Source organism: Mus pahari, chromosome 22 (genome assembly GCF_900095145.1).
Source record: "Mus pahari chromosome 22, PAHARI_EIJ_v1.1, whole genome shotgun sequence".
Classification (NCBI taxonomy): domain Eukaryota; kingdom Metazoa; phylum Chordata; class Mammalia; order Rodentia; family Muridae; genus Mus; species Mus pahari.
The window spans coordinates 29,090,484-29,109,166 of record NC_034611.1 but is presented as its reverse complement, the minus strand read 5'-3'; the positions used below and the strand labels follow the sequence as shown (position 1 = coordinate 29,109,166).

Here is an 18,683-nt window from a genome sequence, read left to right as displayed (position 1 = left end):
TTGTCTCAGCGGCTTACTCTTTGTTTATGTCCACCTGAGTGGCTCCATGTAAGAGTCATCTGTCTCAGGCTCACTCTTGCTCAGGACCCCCAGTCCCAGGTGGGGTTCTTCCAGTCTCCAGCTTGCTATCCACCCTGGAAGCCTGTTCAGACCTCTATGATGCTGGACTGGTGGTTGTCTCAGGCTAGTTTCCTGTCTGAGACTCCTGGTGCATGACTGGTGGTTGTCTCAGGCTTACTTTTTTCAGAGAATGTTAAGCTACCAATAGTTCAGATGTCCATGGGTCAGAATCCTGAGTGTAGGCATAGCCTCTCTCCTCTCTTCCACCTACTGACACACACCTGCAACATCTCTAGGGGCAAAATAAATCTACATTTAAAACAGAACAGTACAGAACACAACACAAAACAAAACAAAGCAAAGCACACCCCCAAACTTTGGAGAGTATTTTCAGGGACTTGGCACCAAAATAATTTTGCACAATTCCTAAAACTGAATTAAATTTATAGAACCTCACTTACTAAAATTAAAGATTTATGTTTAGCCACACACCCTTTAAAAATAAATGGACAAGTGGCAGGTGGGAAGGAAAGCGTTGCGAACCATATCAAGGACCAATATCTACACTGTAAAACAACATGAAACAAATCTTCCAAATAGAAGATGGGTAAAATACTAGAGAGATACTTTATGAAAAAAACCTGTATCAATGGAGATTTATAAGAAAAGATGGCCAATGTTGTCAGTAGTTATGGCCTAAGTGGAAGGCATGAGACAATGAGAGCTCCCTGCATGTGTACCAGAGGAACTAAAACAAGACCTTGTCTGAAGTGAATTCTGACAAAGATGCAGAGAGCCTCTTGTCATTGTGATCAAACACTTTTAAGTGATTGGTTATTTGTAAATTATTTGGAGAAACATCTATTAAAAGTGTTTGTTCAGTATATTAGATTACTAAGTTTTTATTACTGGTGTTACAGATGCTAGATACCAGAATGCCATTAGCAGATAATTGGTTTACAAATAATTTTTCTTTTTTTCAATGGGTTATAAATGCACTTTATCTATGCTATGACTTGAGATGCAGAAGTTGTTAAATATGGAGTCATTTTACCTATGTTAACTTTGACAAAGTCTATCTTACCTGTGTTTTCTTTGGTTGTGTGTGCTTTGGGACTCATACATAAACAAGGTCATTGTGTTGCTAGGAAAGTGTGATGTCTAGTCTTGGCTGCCAACTTGATTATATTTGGAATCAACTAAAACCTAAGCAGGTGTTCACATCTGCAAAGAGTTTTCTTGATTGGATAATTATAGCACATCACAAATCTTGGCTCCACGTTCTGGTGGCAGCCCACATAAAAGGATATAGAAGAATTAAGCTTTTGCTTTTTTGTCTCCTTTCCTGCTTGCCTACATTTTTGCTGGCATGTTCATCCATCTGCTGAAGCATTCTTTTACTTATATCAGAATTCCAATACAGACTAGCTGGAACACAACCTAGAAGCCACTCTAATAAATCTCCTTTTAATATATATATATATATATATATATATATATATATATATATTACATTATTATATTATTAATATCTAAAACATATTCATATACTAGTAATTAATATAATATATTAATATAATATATAAAGGACATATATATACTTCATTTTATGTATATATTCATTCTATAAATTCTGTTCCTCTTGAGACCCCCAATTAATACAGAAGAAATCCGAATTCATAATTTTGCATGGTGACATTTTGTCTGCCAGTCTCTTATTGAGAAGACAGTTTTCTCCTCATTGAATTATTTTGACAGCCTTGTTAAAAATGATAGATACTTTTGGAAATGGTTGATATGAGAAATACATGTGATTAACAGGGTTAACACAGGTAGAAGGGACAGGAAGTTGTTATTGCTACATAATGACAACGCTCCATTGTTGATGTATTGATGTTGATGGAAACACTTCATGTCTTGACTTTATCAGCATAATATTTCCTGGTTGTGATATTATATTTTGGTTTTTAACATTGTTGTACCCAGAATGATTAGCTAAAGAATAAGTGTGCATGGGGTCTATTTATGTTGCTTATTTGAAAATAAACATACAACAGTTGCCACATTTACTTAGGAAGTAAAAGGAAACGTTACCTACTCTTGGAAAACTTCAGGGAATTGGTTGAAGTCCAGACACTACACTGATATAAAGCTTAGGGCTCTTGCTGAGGTTGCAATAAAAAATGCTTCCATCCACAGCTCCCTACAGATATACGACAGAGATGGGATTTTTGTTTTTAAATATTTATTATAGAAATATGAACACAACAGAGTTCTTTCAGAAGCATATATATGGCAGAAACCAAAGAAATAGATATAGGGGATTAAAAATAATCCTATCAACCCAAAGGTTATCAAGGTTACAAAACCTTGAGAAAAATCTTATAAAAAATTAGAATAAAATAAACATGAAAATGTTCAGCACCCTTCTTCATTAGGGAAATGCGAATCAAAACTGGAATGGGATTCCAGCTCAGCCTAATCAGAATGACTATAATTAAGAAAACACATCTTACCAAAGCAATCTATAGATTCAATGCAATTCCTATCAAAATTTCAGTACAATTCTTTACAGACCTTGAAAGAACAATACTCAATTTCCCATGGAAAAATATAAAAAACCAGGATAGCTAGAACAATCCTATACAATAAAAGAACTCCTGGAGGTATCACCATCCGGATTTCTGGCTGTACTACAGAGTAATGGTAATCAAAACCACGTTATTGGCATTCAACTCAGACAGGTTGATCAATGGAACAAAATCAAAGACCCAGATAAATCTACAAACGTATGGACACTTGATTTTTGGCAAAGAAGCCAAAACTATACAATAGAAAAAGGAAGTATCTGCAACAAATGGTTCTAACTGGATGAATGTCTGCCTGTAGAAGAACACAAATAGATCCACCCTGCACAAAATTAAATCCAATTGGATCAAAGACATCAACCTAAAACAAAATACACTAAACCTGATAAAAGAGAAAGTGGGGAGTAGTCATGGGTGCATTGGCACAGAAGAAAACTTCCTGAATAGAATACCAATAGCCCAGGCACTAAGATCAACAATTAACAAATGGAATTCTCAACTGAGGAATCTCTAATGGCTGAGAAGCATTTAAAGAAATATTTAACAACTTTAGTCATCAGAGAAATGTCAATCAAAATGACTCAGATTCCATCTCATGCTGTCAGAGTGGCTAAGATCAAAACCTCAATTGACAGTTAATGCTGGTGAGGTTGTGGAGTAAGAGGAACACTGCTCCATTGCTAGTGTGGGTGCAAACTTGTACAACCACTTTGAAAATATATTTGGTGCCTTTTCAGGATAATTGGAATAGTTCTACCCTAAGTCCGGGCTATACCACTCCTCGGCCTATTCTCAAAGGAATCAAATCAATTTTTGTGCAGGGTGTTAGATATGGATCTATTTGCTTTCTTCTACATATAGACATTCATTCAGTTAGAACAGGACCATTTGTTGAAGATGCTTCTTTTTTTCTTTTTTCTATTGTTGTATGCTCCATCATACCACAATGCTTAACTATGTTTATAGCAGATATTTGTAATCACAAGAAACTAGAAACAATTAGATAACCCTCAACTCTAGAGTGGATAAAGAAAATGTGGTACATTTACATAGTGGAGTTTTGTTATTCAGCAAATGGATGCAAATAGTAAAGATCCTGCATGTGTTAACTCAGAACCAGAAACACAAACATGTTATGTACTCACTTATAAATGGAGGTTACCCATTAAATAAAGGATAACTATGCTACAGATATAAAGACGCTAAGTAACAAGGAACACTCAAGGCAAGGAATCTCACTCAGCAGGATTACAGTGGCTTTGTGGCTGCTGCTTCTTCCCCCTTCCCCCTCCCCCCTCCCTCTCCTCTTACCCTTGTCCCTCTCCCTCCCCATCCTCCTCCTCCCCCTCCTCCTCCTCCCTACCACAACTTCACCACAGCTTTATGAAATTAGTTCCATATATAAATACCATCCCCTCAGCTTTCTAGGCCAGATTTGCAGTATAGACACTAAATGAAGCTTAGGTTTTCTTAGCAAGGACTCCAAATGAGATCTGTCTGGGATCTGTGCATCACTGTTCCTTCATTTACCACCTCCCAGTGGGAAGTAATTGGAATGTGCTTTTCTATTTCAAAAGCTGTTGGCATTCCACATGGATTTTAAGTGTATTCTCTGTCAAACATGAGCATAAGAGGAGGTGTTAAACTTGACATGGAGTCATTTATCTATGAGGGACATCAGGGATGTGAGAAATATGGTTGCAGTTTAAAGTGAGAACATATGGGTATAGTTTAAATGTGAATTTAACAACTAAAATATGAGCAAGCGATGAAGGGAAATGTGAACTAAGACTTTTACTTTTCATGAGTGTCTATAAAATGGCTGATTGGAAATCCTTTTGTTTTGACATCTCTATGGCATGTCAATTTGGACAATCATCACATTTATCTGTTTAAAATGCCTATTTATATTTTCAGTCACAACAAAAGTTTAGCAGACCCTTTTCAGTAAATGGTGATTTTTTTTTTTGCATGCTTAAATGGTTCCTTAGGATCTTCTAACAACATTAGAAAAGAATTATTGCCTAGAAATTTGTCTTGTCAATCATGTCTTATGTTTATGAGTAATAATTGAACTAATAAGTACCACCTTTTAGATTAGATCTGCACCAGGAAGCATTGATAGGTAATTACCAAGTTGTTTGATTTTGTGAACTTTAGCATCAGCACACAATCTAAGAAACGCCTATTATTTTATAATAATAAATTATTCGATCTTCTTGTGGATAAAAATGTTTGAAGAATTACTGGTTCTGAATTTGCATTCATTTCCCGTAAAATTATTTAATAATCTCAAATATGCTAACGCAGATTCACAGATAACTTGGGCATCTTGTATCAAAATTATTATTGATGACCAAATAAGGTTATGTTAGTATATTAATGCAACATTGTGAAGCCACATATTCATCATTCCAGTCATTTGCTTAATCACTACTTAGCACACTTTGATTGAGCATCTATGAAGTCTGCCTACTAGTAGTAAGATGTAATCTGTCATCAGAGCTGTCAAGAAGATAACATTTGACAACAAATACTGTGCAAATCTAAAACAAGAAGAAACAAAGTAGCTTAAGTCACTTCCTGCATCTATTGCCTGCTCTGCGCTGTTAGAAGCCAGACCATAAAATGCTGCACAGGGGTAACCTAAGGAATTTCCCACTACAAAGCATCTCTTGTGGGAAAACTGGCCAGCAAAGAACCAAAGAGCACTGAAAGAGTTATTAGAGAACTACACTGAGGTGGTGCTCTGGGAATTCTGGGACCAACCAACCTAACATGTCTGAAAGGATGGACTATCCAGAGACTACCCCATCTGGTAATCCATCCCATCATCAGCCACCAAACCTAGATACTAATGCACATGCCAGCAAGATTCTGCTGAAGGGATCCTGATATTGTGGACTCTTGTGAGGCTATGCCAGTGCTGGGCAAACACTGAAGTGGATGCTCACAGCCAGCTATTGGATGGAACACAGGGTCCCCAATGGAGGAGCTAGAGAAAGTACCCAAGGAGCTGAAGGGGGCTGCAACCCTGTAGGTGGAACAACAATATGAACTAACCAGTACCCCCTGAGCTTGTGTCTCTAGCTGCATATGTAGCAGAAGATGGCCTAATCNGCCATCANTGGGAAGAGAGGCCCCTTGGTCTTGCAAACTTTATATGACCCAGCACAAGGGAAGGCCTGGACCAAGTAGTGGGAGTGGGTGGGTAGGGGAGCAGGGGTGGGGTAGGTATAGGGAACTTTCGGGATAGCAATTGTAATGTAAATAAGGAAAATAATAAAAAAAAAAAAAGAAAAAAGAAAAAAAAAGAAAATGGCAGAGCTTCCATGGATACGAACCACCCATGAAATATCAAGAAGAAGTAAGACTGGGCCAGTCTGCTCCTATTAAGGGAAGACTAGGCAATCAATAGGAGGAAAGGACCCCAAAGCAGGCAGCAGAGTCAGAGAAAGCCTCATATCCCAGTTTGGAATCCCATACAAAGATCAAAGTCCACAACTATAACCTATGGGCAGAGGCCCCAGGTTAGCCCCTTACAGACTATCTGGTTATGAATTCAGTCTCTGTGAGGCCCTACGGGCCCAGGTTAGTTGATTCTTTGGATTTTCTTGTAGTGTCCTTGACCCCTCTGGCTCCTACAATCCTTTCTCCCCATCTTCTCTGGGATTCTCCAAGCTCCATCTCATGTTTGACTGTTGGTTTCTGCCTCTGTTTCCATCAGTTACTGGGTGAAGCCTGTCTGATGACAACTGTGAGAGGCTGCTGTCTGCAAGAATTGCAGAATTTCATTAACAGTGTCTGGGGTGGGCTCCTTCTCATGGCGAGCTTCTCAAGCTGGGCCAGTCATTGGTTGGCCACTCCCTCAATTTCTGCTCAATCTTTACCCCTGAACCTCTTGTAGGCAGGACAAGTTGTAGATCAAATGTTTTTTGGCCAGGTTGGTGTTTCAATCCATCTGTTACCTGGTTACAGGAGATACCCAGTTTGGGTTCCATATACTGCATTGCTAGGACTCTTAGCTAAGGTCAATGTCATAGATTCCTGGGAGTTCCGATTGTCCTAGGTTTCTAGCTCACCTTAGAGATGCCCCCTATTCCAGTTGTCTTGCCCATTACTCTCCTCCCTCCATCCTCCCCAATGTGATTCTTCTTGTTTCTATTACCACAACCTCCCCCACTCAGCCTCCCTCCCCCTGCTGCCCATGATGTCTATTCTACTTCCCCTGCTGAGTGAGACAGGGAAACCATGCCAACCCAAAACACTTGAAGTATATCCTCAATTATCTTTGTGTCCTAAAGATGTACTACACACTTAATTTACAAAAAAGATTCAGATAGGCAGTTTCAGACAGAAGCACACTAAATATTCTCAATAAGAATAACCTGTAGAAAGGGAATAACATTTGAAATGTAAATAAAGAAAATATCCAATAAAAGGGAAAAAAAGAAGAAAAGAACATCTTGTAATTCATCCTCTAATAATTTTGAATGGTCATTGGTTGTGAATTGCCTATTCTGTTTTCCGAGATGTTATAAAGTAAAGAACAGTGCATCTCAGGACAGATGAAAGAGAATATGAAAGGCAGTTCCTACTTTGAATGCGTTCAGAATCGTTTAAGGACACATCATTACCATCACACTCAACAACAACAATATCACCATTACCACCAACTGCCACAGGCAATAACACAAGTTATTTTGTTAAGTGAAGGGTGAGAACTGCAGAGATGCACTGGGGAATGAGTATTAAAAATCAGTTAATTTCCAGGATTACTAGACTGTTAGGAGATTATATGGTAAGGTGGGGATGTGATTTAGTATTTGAGGCCTGCACTGGGCTGGAGTGAGGAAGAGGAAGAAAGAACATTACCAGGTACGTTAAGGGATCATATCCAGTAATATAGTGTGTGGAAAAAAGGAGGTGGCCAACTCAGATGACAGTCTTGTATCGGATGGTAGTGGCACCTAAGTTACGAACCGGGTATTGGAGAAATGTAACACACGGACCCTTAAAAGAAAAGCGATAATTCTTCTTTTACATATTTGCCACCTGAGCAGAGCTGTGTAGTAAACAGAATTAAGCAGCTGTATGTGTCAAATTCTAAGTCATAAGTAATATGAAATCATGTGGCCCAGAAAAAAAATAGAGATCACAATGTACCAGCCACTGTTAATGTGTTTTGTTGAATAACTATTAATTGCTAAATTTGTTAAATCTTATATTCAAGAAGAAAAGTTTATTTTAGAAACAAGAAACCATGAAGCTCAGTAAAGTGAAGATCTCACTACATCTTTTCTTAATATCACTAAAAATGGAATCTGTATTTATGGTATATTATTGATTACATGAATTATACAGACATAACTATAAAGTAATTAAGATTTGGGAAAAAGAATTTGGGCCGTTTCTCTGGCTCTCTTGCTCTGGGTTCTGGCTTGGTCCTCTTGCTTCTTCTTCCCCCCCCCCCCCCATTCCCCTTCCCCACTCTCCAAGAGCTCAGGGCTGGCCTCTACTCCTGTAAATCTCTCTGCCTTTCTCTGTCTCTACTTACTCAACTCCCCATGCCCCAAATAAACTTTATTTTATACTAAAAAAAAAAAAAAGAAAGAAAGAAAGAAAGAAAGAAAGAAAGAAAGAAAGAAAGGAAGAATGAAAAGAGAAGAGAAGAGAAGGAAAAGAAAAGAAAAGAAAAAGAATTTGGGCCCCTGAGTGCACTTAGGTATATAGTATTTTTTCAGTTTCTTTCTTCCCCTTCAAGCCTGTGCATAAATCTATTTAAAACCTTTTTCTAATAAACTTCAACTTTACTTAAAGCAATAAAGTTATATTTTTCATTAAGTAAAATAAAACGAGTAATGGAATTTGAAGTCAATCAGTGTACCCCAACCCTGAGGTAGAATTTGACCAACATTACTTTTGTTAAGGTATTAGAAACCAGCAATAACACTGCCCACCTAGACCAGTTGTTCTCAACCTTTTCTCAAGCTGAGACCCTTTAGTAGAGTTCCTCATGCTGTGACTTCCAGCCACAAAATTACTTTCATTGCTTCTTCACAACTGTAATTTTGCTACTGTTATAAATCACGATGTGAATATCCAATGTGTAGGATATCTGATAGGAGATTCCTGTGAAATGGTCATTTGACCCCCAAAGGGGTTATGACCCACAGGTTGAGAAACACTGGCCTCATACCTTGTTACTGTATCTCTAGGTGGATCTCATTGTTGTCACTGGATTAAGGACAGAGAACAATTGTTCCCCCAAAGGAACATGAGACAAAGGCTTGGTTGCCAGCCTGTGGTGTTTTGAAACCTTTAGGAAGTCAAGTCCTGTCAGAGGGGTTGGTCACTTGAAGATGTGGGGCTCACATCAAGTGACCTTAGGTATGTAGTGTTCGCCATGCTCCCTCGCCACTGTGAGTGAAACTTTTAGTACATTCCCACTATGCATTTCTTGCAGTGACACCTGCCTCACCACTGCCCAAAAGATAACAGGTCCAAATGTCCACAGGCTGAACCCTCCAAACCTGAGCTGAAATAATAATTTTTTACTCTGATTATCTTAGGAACTTTGCAAGTGCTTCAGAAAGCTGACTGAAATGACAGTTTTACCCTAAAGTGGTGTTTGTGCATCAGAAGTCCCAGTGAAAGCATAAACTTGCATGTTTGGTTGATATCCCTGTGAAGCCTGCATTCCTCTGAAGGGAAATGGAGGAGTGGGTGGGGAGAGGGGATGGGGGGAGGGATAGAGAAGACAGGGGAGTGAACTGTAGTCAGGGAGAGAGAATGAGAGAGAGTAAACTAACCAAAAAAAAAAAAATGAAAAAAAAAAAAAACCCTCGGCTAACAAAGCACCGTTATGTTTAAGAAGCAGATATTTCAAAGTTCTTTGCACACATTTTCATCCTAATGGCAGGCATCTGCAGAACATGTGTGCGCACATGCACACACCCACACACCCACCCCCCCCACACACATCACCCACACCCACACATCACACACTCGTCTTCCATGTTCTACCATCTGTACTAGAGTTCTCAAACCCCTAGCCTAGCCAGGAGATGTAATGCATGTTCTGACTCACCGCAAATCAAGAGACAAGTGCGCTGGCTGAACACTTCCAGGCAGATGTTACCACACACATTTTATTGATGCTGTTTCCTCATAAATTTGCATAAAGCAATCATTGCCACCGAAGATGAAGTGCAGTCAACAAAGACACTGTTTGTTCTTAAGGTCTGAAAATATGTTCCTAGTGAGGAAGGATTGTTTTTTTCCTTGTACTTCACTAAAAATACTGCCAACATTTAAGAATACTAAATAAATATATCAACATTTTCCATGAAATCACCCCAATGCTTCTCTATTGGTATGTTATGGATGTTATGGTTCTCTCTCTCTCTCTCTCTCTCTCTCTCTCTCTCTCTCTCTCTCTCTCTCTCTCTCCCCTCTCTCCTTTTGCTCTATATTTTAAGGGTTAAATTTGGTGTGTCTCCTTCTGTGTTACGTTTTGTTGTTGTGATAAAGTACCATGACCAATAACAACTTGTGGGAGGAGGAGCTTTGGGATTCGTGGTCCTGAGTGGGTCTCCTTAATGACAAAGAAGGAATGGCTGGAGGATGCCTGGACGGAGAGCTTTAGATCACAGTTTGCCACAAGAAAGCAGAGAGTAAAGTGTACTTGGGGTAAAACTACAAACCTTCAAAGTCCATCTGCAGTAAAATGTCTCCTCAAGCAAAGCAGTGCTTTTTAAAGGTTTTACAACCTCCCCAAATGGCATCACCAACTGGGCACCAACATTTCAAATATATGAGCCTACAGGGGATGGATATTGTTTATTCAAACCACTATGTTCCACACCATGGCTGTCCCAGCATGCAAAATGCATTTAGTTCAACTTCAAAATTTTTCATAGTCTTCAACAATCTCAGTATTGTACAATATTTCAAAGTTTCTTCTGAGACTCAAGGCGGTCTCTTAACCCCCTGTAAAGTTAAGGAAACAACACAACACAAAACAAAACAAAAAAGGAGACAACCTTCTAACATATAATTTACAAAGCCACAGAATATACATTTTCTTCTAAGAGAGAGAAGTGGAATGTATTGAGAAAATTCTGGACCATAAAAAGACCGAAACACACCAGAATCAATACCAAATCCTGTAACTCCGTGTTCAGTGTTTCAGACTTTGCTTCATAGGCATCGCATGGTTCTGTCCCTCTGGTTTCGTGACCCACAACACACCGCTTTCTTTTGAACTGGTTCTATTCCTTGAACTCAGCTTTCCTTGATAGATTCATGGCCTCTCATCTTTAACATCCGAGTATCTCTCTCACGACCAGCTTTTATTTCCCCAGCTTCACACAATGGCCTCTTGGGGCCTTTGCTTTTTGCCCAGTGACACTAGAGCTGCTTCATGTTGGCTGGCCTTAGCACCTGCCTGAAATCAAAAAGGAAGTATCCACACTTCTCTCACTCTTGCATCTTTCCTGCTTGCCTCTGGTGTCAGTAGCTTCCTGGAAAGCCTTGCCACATTCACTGCCAGCTCAGAGCACACCCTCAGCTTTTCAACCTAATTAGCTTTCGTTTGTTGAAGTGATTGCTTTCTAAGAGAAAAACACGCCTTAGGATTTTCCCTCTCAAAATGTGGACACTTAATCGGGTAGAGTTTTGCCTTCAGAGGGTTCATGTTATTCCAGTGCAGAGTACAGGTCTCTCTTTTATAACACCAATATCCTTAACAAATATAGTCCCTTTCAGCAAACGCCTTTGCTGAACTGTGAAACTTTCCAGTGCCCCTTTCCTCTCCAAACTGTACATTTTGTATTTCTTCCTGGCCCACTTACCATTTTTTTTATTGTATACCTGCATAAGATCAATAATAAGCCCTTCACTTTCTCAACGTTATGTGTCTTAAAATAATAAGCCCCCTTTAGAGAAATCAGTCTAATACTTTTTATTCTAGTACTTTTTATTCTTGCCACAAGAATAGAATAGAGCACCCTCTAGTCTAGTTGCTGATCAGTTCACTGTTTCCTTCTGACACATCATAAACTGAGCCTCCACCATACACATTCTTACCAACACTGTTTGATGGGCTCCTACTAGAATGGCTGATAAAGCTCTGTTTGCAACATCCAGTGGCATCTCTAGTCCAGAGTTCCAAAAATCTCCCACTTCCTCCATCCCCCCCCCCCAAATCCATATTCTGGTTTTCTATACCGACTTCCACATTTTGGTCCCAATATTTGTATCAATTTCTTTTTAGTTGCTGTGATAAAGTACCATGGCCTAAGCAACTTAAAGAAGGAAGAGTTTATTTGGGATTATTGTTCCAGAACGGGACTCCAGAAAGTGAGAAAAGCATGGTAGCAGGCAGTCAGAGCAGGAAGCTGGATGATCACATTTTATCACACAGGAGAGTGAACTGGAAATGGACCAAGGGTATAAACCTTCAAAGATCACCATCCAGTGACGTACTTTTTTGATCATGGCCATACTTTCTAAAGGTTCATCATCCCCCTATAACAGTGACAGCAACTGGAAAGTAAGTATTCAGATACCTGCACATATGGGAGACATTGCTCCTGAAAACAGTACTCTCAGTATACTAATGAATTTTATTTATTTTTCCAGATCAAGCATCAATTTTTATTTTTCCACATTGTAAATATATGGCTTATTTTATTTTATTTTTTTATTCTTTAATCTTTTTTACAGTCCAGTCATTATTCCCCACCTGGTCCACCCTCTGACCGTTCCTCATCTCACACCTCCTGTCCCTTCTCCAAGAGGATGTCCCCCCACTACCACCCCACCAGGCCTCTCCACTCCCTGGGGCCTCAAGTCTCAAGGTTTAGGTGCCTCTTCCCTTGCTTGAGACAGACTAGGCAGTCCGGAGCTGTGTATGTGTCAGGGGCCTCATATCAGTTGGTGTATGCTGTCTGGTTGGTGGCTCAGTGCCTGAGAGATCTTGGGGGTTCAGATTAGTTGAGACTGCTGGTTTTCCTATGGACTTGGCCTCCTCCTCAGCTTCTTCTAGCTTTTTCCTAATTCTACCACAGAGATCCCCGGCTTCTGTCCATTGGTTGGGTGTAAGTATCTGCATCTGACTCTTTCAGCTGCTTGTTGAGCCTCTTGGAGGGGAGCCATTCAAAAAATGGGGTACAGAATTAAACAGAGAATCCACAACAGAAGAATCTTGAATGGTTGAGAAGCACTTAAGGAAATGTTCAAAGTCCTTAGTGATCAGGGAAATGCAAATCAAAACGACCCTGAGATTCTACCTCACACCAATCAGAGTGGCTAAGATCAAAAATGCAGGTAAAAGCAAGATTTGGAGAAAGAGGAACACTCCTTCACTGCTGTTGGGACTGCAAGCTGGTAAAACAACTTTGGAAATCATTCTGGCATTCATGAGAAAATTGGAAATAGTTCTTCCTCAAGACCCAGCTATACCACTCCTGGGCATATACCAAAAAGAGGCTCCAACATACAAGGACACATGTTCCACTATGTTTATAGGAGCCTTATTTATAATAGCCAGAAGCTGGAAACAACCCAGATGTCCCTCAACAAAAGAATGGACACAGAGAATGTGGTAAGTTTACACAATGGAGTACTACTCAGTTATTAAAAACAATGACTCAATGAAATTTGCAGGCAAATGATTGGAACTAGATAATATCATCCAGAATGAGGTAAGTCAGACACAAAAGGACAGGCATAGTATGCATTCGCTAATAAGTGGATATTAGCCAAAAAAGTACAGAATACTATGGAAACAATCCTCAAAACTCAAAAAGGTTAACAAGTCACAGGGCCCAGGCGAGGATGCTGGGATCTTCAATCACACTTGGAAAGAAGAGGGACAGAGGGAGGGAGGGAACTGGGTGGGAGAGGGGAAAAAAAGAGGGGGAAAGAGGAAAACATGACCAGGTATTGGAAGGGGGGAACAGGGGGGAAACAAGACTGAAGCCCTGAGGAACAGCAGAAAGAAAGGCAACTTCTGGAGGTAGGAGGTTGGAGACTCTCTAGAAAGTACCAGAGACCTGGGATTTGAGAGCCTCAGGAGCCAAAGGTTGGAGGGACCTTAGATGAAATGCCCTGTAGTGTTGAGAGGGAACTGTAGAGTCCACCTCCAGTAGAAAGACAGGCCATCAAGTGGAGGAGTGGGGTTGCCATCCCAGAGTCAAAACCTCTGACCCAGAATTGTTCCTGTCTAAAAGAACTGCAGGAACAAAAAAACGGAGAAGAACCTGAGGGAAAGGAGGTCCAGTGACTGGACCAAATTGGGATCCATATCGAGGGGAGGCTCCAAGGTCTGACACTATTACTGATGCTACGATGTACTTAACAATGCACTTTAAAAGGTGGATCAAAAGTCATGGCGTTTGAAAAAAGCCATTAAGCCTCAAATGTTTTTAAAGAGGAAATGAAACTCTTGAGTTGAATGAATATGTGTAGAAGAAAATAAATTGATGGTTCTTTGATGACTGAGGAGTATGGACAGATAATGAACGATGTTACAAACATAAGGAAATCTCCCAAGAGACAGAGTTGGACTAGATCCCCAGAACATTCCAGAGCAACATGGTTTCTTCACTCATATACACGCTCTTTTACAGAAAGATTTTGACTGCATGAAAACATACTGAATGTTGGGCCCAATCAAAATGTCAGGGGTAAGATCTCTCCAAGTAGGTAAGGTAGGAAGATAGTGGTCGAAATAATCACTAGTAACTCACAAATATATCTAAAGCACACACACACATACAGAGAAAAGGGGACAGAGGGACTGGGAGGAGGAGGAGGAGGACAGAGAGAGAGAGAGAGAGAGAGGTCTTGAAAGTGTCATGATACATACATATCAAACCTTCTGAAATTAGAAATTCTCATTTATGAATCCAGGAATAAACTCAAATGAACAAAAGCTTCAGCTAAAAATGTTAGTGTCAAATCTGACAGAAGAAAATCTATTTTGTGCACTATGCCTTTTGCTTCCATGATTTTGAACAGGAGAGTCAACATACAATGAATGATATTGCATTGTGTGTAAAAAGTAAGTAAATCAGTAGATGGTCTGCAGAGATGGCTCGGTCAGTAAAGTGCTCACTACCTTACCTGAATTCAGATCATAATTACCCACAAAACACTTGGTCACACAGGCACATAGCTGCATCCTCAGCACTCTTCAGGCAGAGACCAGTAGATCCCTGCCAGTTAGTTAACCTAGCAGAATCAGCCATTGCAAAACCAGCTCTGTATCCAGTGAGAGACCCACACTTCAAAAGGTAAGGCACAGAGAGTGGTTGACAAGGATACTTGCGGTTGATTTCTGGCTGCCACACCACTATACCTGCTGCAATGCGTGTTCACACACACACACACACACACACACACACAGAGAGAGAGAGAGAGAGAGAGAGAGAGAGAGAGAGAGAGAGAGAGAGAGAGAGAGAGAGAATAAAGTGTAACAAAAGAAAAAATATACAAAAAGTAGAACTAAAGTTGAATTAAGTATTAGTTTTTATTGAAGAGAATTAGAAAACCAGTTTTAGAAACATATTGTATTGACAAATGGATTAATATGAATTTCATTGAAAAAAAAACATTGCAAGTGAAACAGAAGGGAAATTATAATATCGGAGAAGATAATGTTTGAAATGAAAATACAATAAACATCTGACTGGAGAGAGTCAAAATGAAACAGACTCAATAAATTATCAAAAGCCATTCTAACATAAACTCAAGTGACAGCAAGCACTTCAGCCAGAGCAACAGAGCTGCCTCAAACAGTGTGTGTGTGTGGCCTATTAGATGTGAAACTCGAACTCCAAAGCAAAATGTGACACACTTGCTCTCCCGGCACCCCAACTTCTTCTGAGCTTGAGCCCAGCTAGTTACATAAGATTGTGTGTGTGTGTGTGTGTGTGTGTGTGTGTGTGTGTGTGTGAGTGTATGTGTGTGTTTTGGGGGATGAAAGACAGTCATTTGACAAGACACAGCCAAAAACTTTTCCAAAGTTGAAGAACTCTAACACTGGTGTCTGAAAGCTCATCAAAACTCAGAATGAATGCATGAAAAGAAATTTCCTCCAAGTAAATCAGTCAGGCAATTGTAAAACAAAATTAATGTTAAACTTACAAGAATCACAGAAGCTAGAGAGGCACATTGAACATGTTGGAAACTCTCCAGTTATTAAAATCTGTTAACTACTAAAAATGTATACTATTTAATTTATTTCCAGAACTCATTTTGAAAAAAAAAAATCCTATCCAAATTCTCGTACAACCAATACAAAATTTTGTGCCTTAGTAAAACTCTCATTCTATGTCTCCAATGAATATTATGTTAAATAAACAATCTGTACATTTAGTAAAGTATTTTAGATGTTATATTTCTAAAACACCTATTTTAGAAAAAGATTACCTATCTCTTATAAATATTTTACTAAAAATTTCTTCAATCTCAGTTTCTAGGGCATCGGAGACTGCCTGATCCAAACCATTTCATATAAAATTCTGTGTAACACTTTTTAAGTTTAATTTTTGATGAGTTACTGTGGAATTTCCGCAATCTCGGTAAATGGTTTTCTCAGAGGGATAGGTGGCAGAGGCCATCATTTCTATATTTTTAGTGTAGTCTAAAATTCACACCACAAAAATTTTCACTTTAAGTTAGACACTTGAACAATGATTTGTTACACAGTAAATTTATAAACAGAGATTCAAAAATGAACCAATCATAAGTTTCTGCTCATTTGTTTTTAGGCACTGCTGGAACTTACCTGGTTTTGCCCCTTGACTCTATAGAAACTCCCCCAAGTTTTCAAAAGACCAGTTTGTTAGAATTCTCCCCAGGGGACAACAAAATAGTGCCTGTTTAATACTTTTTAAGGCTACCTAAAATGACAAGGGTTTCCTCACATGTTGTAATCGAACGGCAAGGTATCAACCAATCTCTAAACAAAACATACATCTCAGCCTCTCCTGTCATATGACAGGTACCCAAATAGATCAACAGAACTCCAAATCCTTCCTGAGTTTTCAAGTGGAAAAGGTTTCGTACTACATATGAAAGAACAGACCCCGAAGTTCAAAATGATGACACTAGCTCAGAAAAACTCTGCAAGGCAAAACCAGGATGAAAGCCAATTGTCAAAAAGATTGAAACAGAATCCTAGTAGTTCAAAGGAGCTTCCAGAACTAAAAGTCAAAACCTGATGTCCAGCATTGTGGAGAACATGTCAAGGGTCACGCTTTCCCAGGAGTCTGATATACAGTCCAAAGGCTCACTTCTCCGCTCTACCCAATGGAAGCAGAAAGCAGGTCAATAAAGTGTGTTCTGAGCCTGCAGGGGATGACTGGACCCTTCCTTCTCACTTGGGGTCAACTTACTATGCGATAGGCAAAAAATGTTCTCTCTGCTGGCTCTGGTCCATCAAAATTGTTGCTGGAGTCGTTAGTGTCCAGGCTGAGGCTCTACCATCCCTAAATCCTAAGCTTCTCAACAGAACAATTAAAAAAAAAGGAAGAGAGAGAGAGAGAGAGAGAGAGAGAGAGAGAGAGAGAGAGATTTGGTTAATGTGGCCACACTTGGAACCTAAGAAGCAGCCAAAATTAAATAAAAGGCAAGAGCTATGCACAGCTAAGCAGTAATGGTCCAGGTGTCCTCCTGTCCATCACTGTTGCTGCAGCTCCAGTCTCTTCCGGAAGGTGGTTTGATAAGTGTTCAGAGCCATGTAAAATTCCTGATAAAAATTCTCATTCTATCTAATAGCAGAATTCAACTTTTTCCTTATCCAAGCATAATTCTTGTAAAATTCATACCACTGTCTTCATAGTCTGATATCCAAATGGAAAGTCCCAAGTGTCCCTCCTTAGAAAACGGTCACTCCTGCCAGGACAGTTATGTTTATAAGCTTTGTCGTCTCATGCTTTCTTTCTCAACTATTTATCTCTGTCAGGCAGAATGAAGGGCAAGTTCATGTCACAAAGGGCATAGTAATAAAGTTTGCTATTTATAATGAAGTTTATGAAAGTAATAAAGTTTGTTTACAAAATTAAGAAGTAGGATAAGCTTGTCCATATTTCAACATTAGTACATTCTTGGTAAAGTACATTTCAGTCAAACTTGTACAAACTTATTCAAAAGTTATATTTTATTTACACTTATATAAACATATGTGTTCAAGAATCTATTTGCAAATGGAAAACAAAATTTTGTACTCTTAAGGTCTTTGACATTGCAAATTAGTAAGCTGGCTGATTAAAAAAATTATAAAGCAGTCTATAGCTTTTGTTTAAATATGCAGATACTAGAAATCTGTCCAGTTTAATGGATAAATATTATTAAGAACTCATGAGCTCAGAAATAATGACAGAACCAGTACCTAGTAGTAATCAATTTCAAATACAAATGCTATCTCCAGCAATATTGTTTTATCTCTGTATTTAGTTATAACAGTAAAATACCACCTCAACAGCTTTAGACAACATTGGTGTCTAAAACACCAATGCTTTCCTTCAGTGTTAAATATCCAAGAAAATATAGATTATTTGGGAATGTATTTGAAAGTTAATAAAGTTATTATGTGACTCTCCATCATTTTCCCCTTTTGTGGCTGGTATCACCAATATAATAGTCTAATACTAAGCATAGTCATTACAGCTAGCTATCATCAAAGGATAGCGCCACAATTACAGAGCGCAGTGACTCAGAACCTCAATGTAAAAGTTCAGTCTTACCTTTCAGATCCTTGTGCCCCAAAAGCAAAGACATGTAGAGGGACATTTTAATCTTCTTGGTCAAAATAAAGCCAAGTTCATAATAAAATCATTAATTTAAGAATAATGAATGAGTGAGTAAAATGCTGTCTGGTGGGGTGAATTTAGGGATAGCAATAATATCAATGACCTCCTCTTGGAAGGGGCTACTACACACAGCTGCTGGAAGAAGAGCAAAGCAAAGGCCAGCATTGTCAACCTAGAGGAAGACATTCCAACTTACATATGCTGAGTGTGA

The 18,683-nt window shown here is 39.1% G+C and overlaps 1 pseudogene; it reads right to left on the bottom strand.

Annotated features, from left to right (window-relative positions):
- Positions 1-249: 249 nt before the first annotated feature.
- On the bottom strand, positions 250-363 carry LOC115063047 (annotated as a pseudogene).
- Positions 364-18,683: the final 18,320 nt, after the last annotated feature.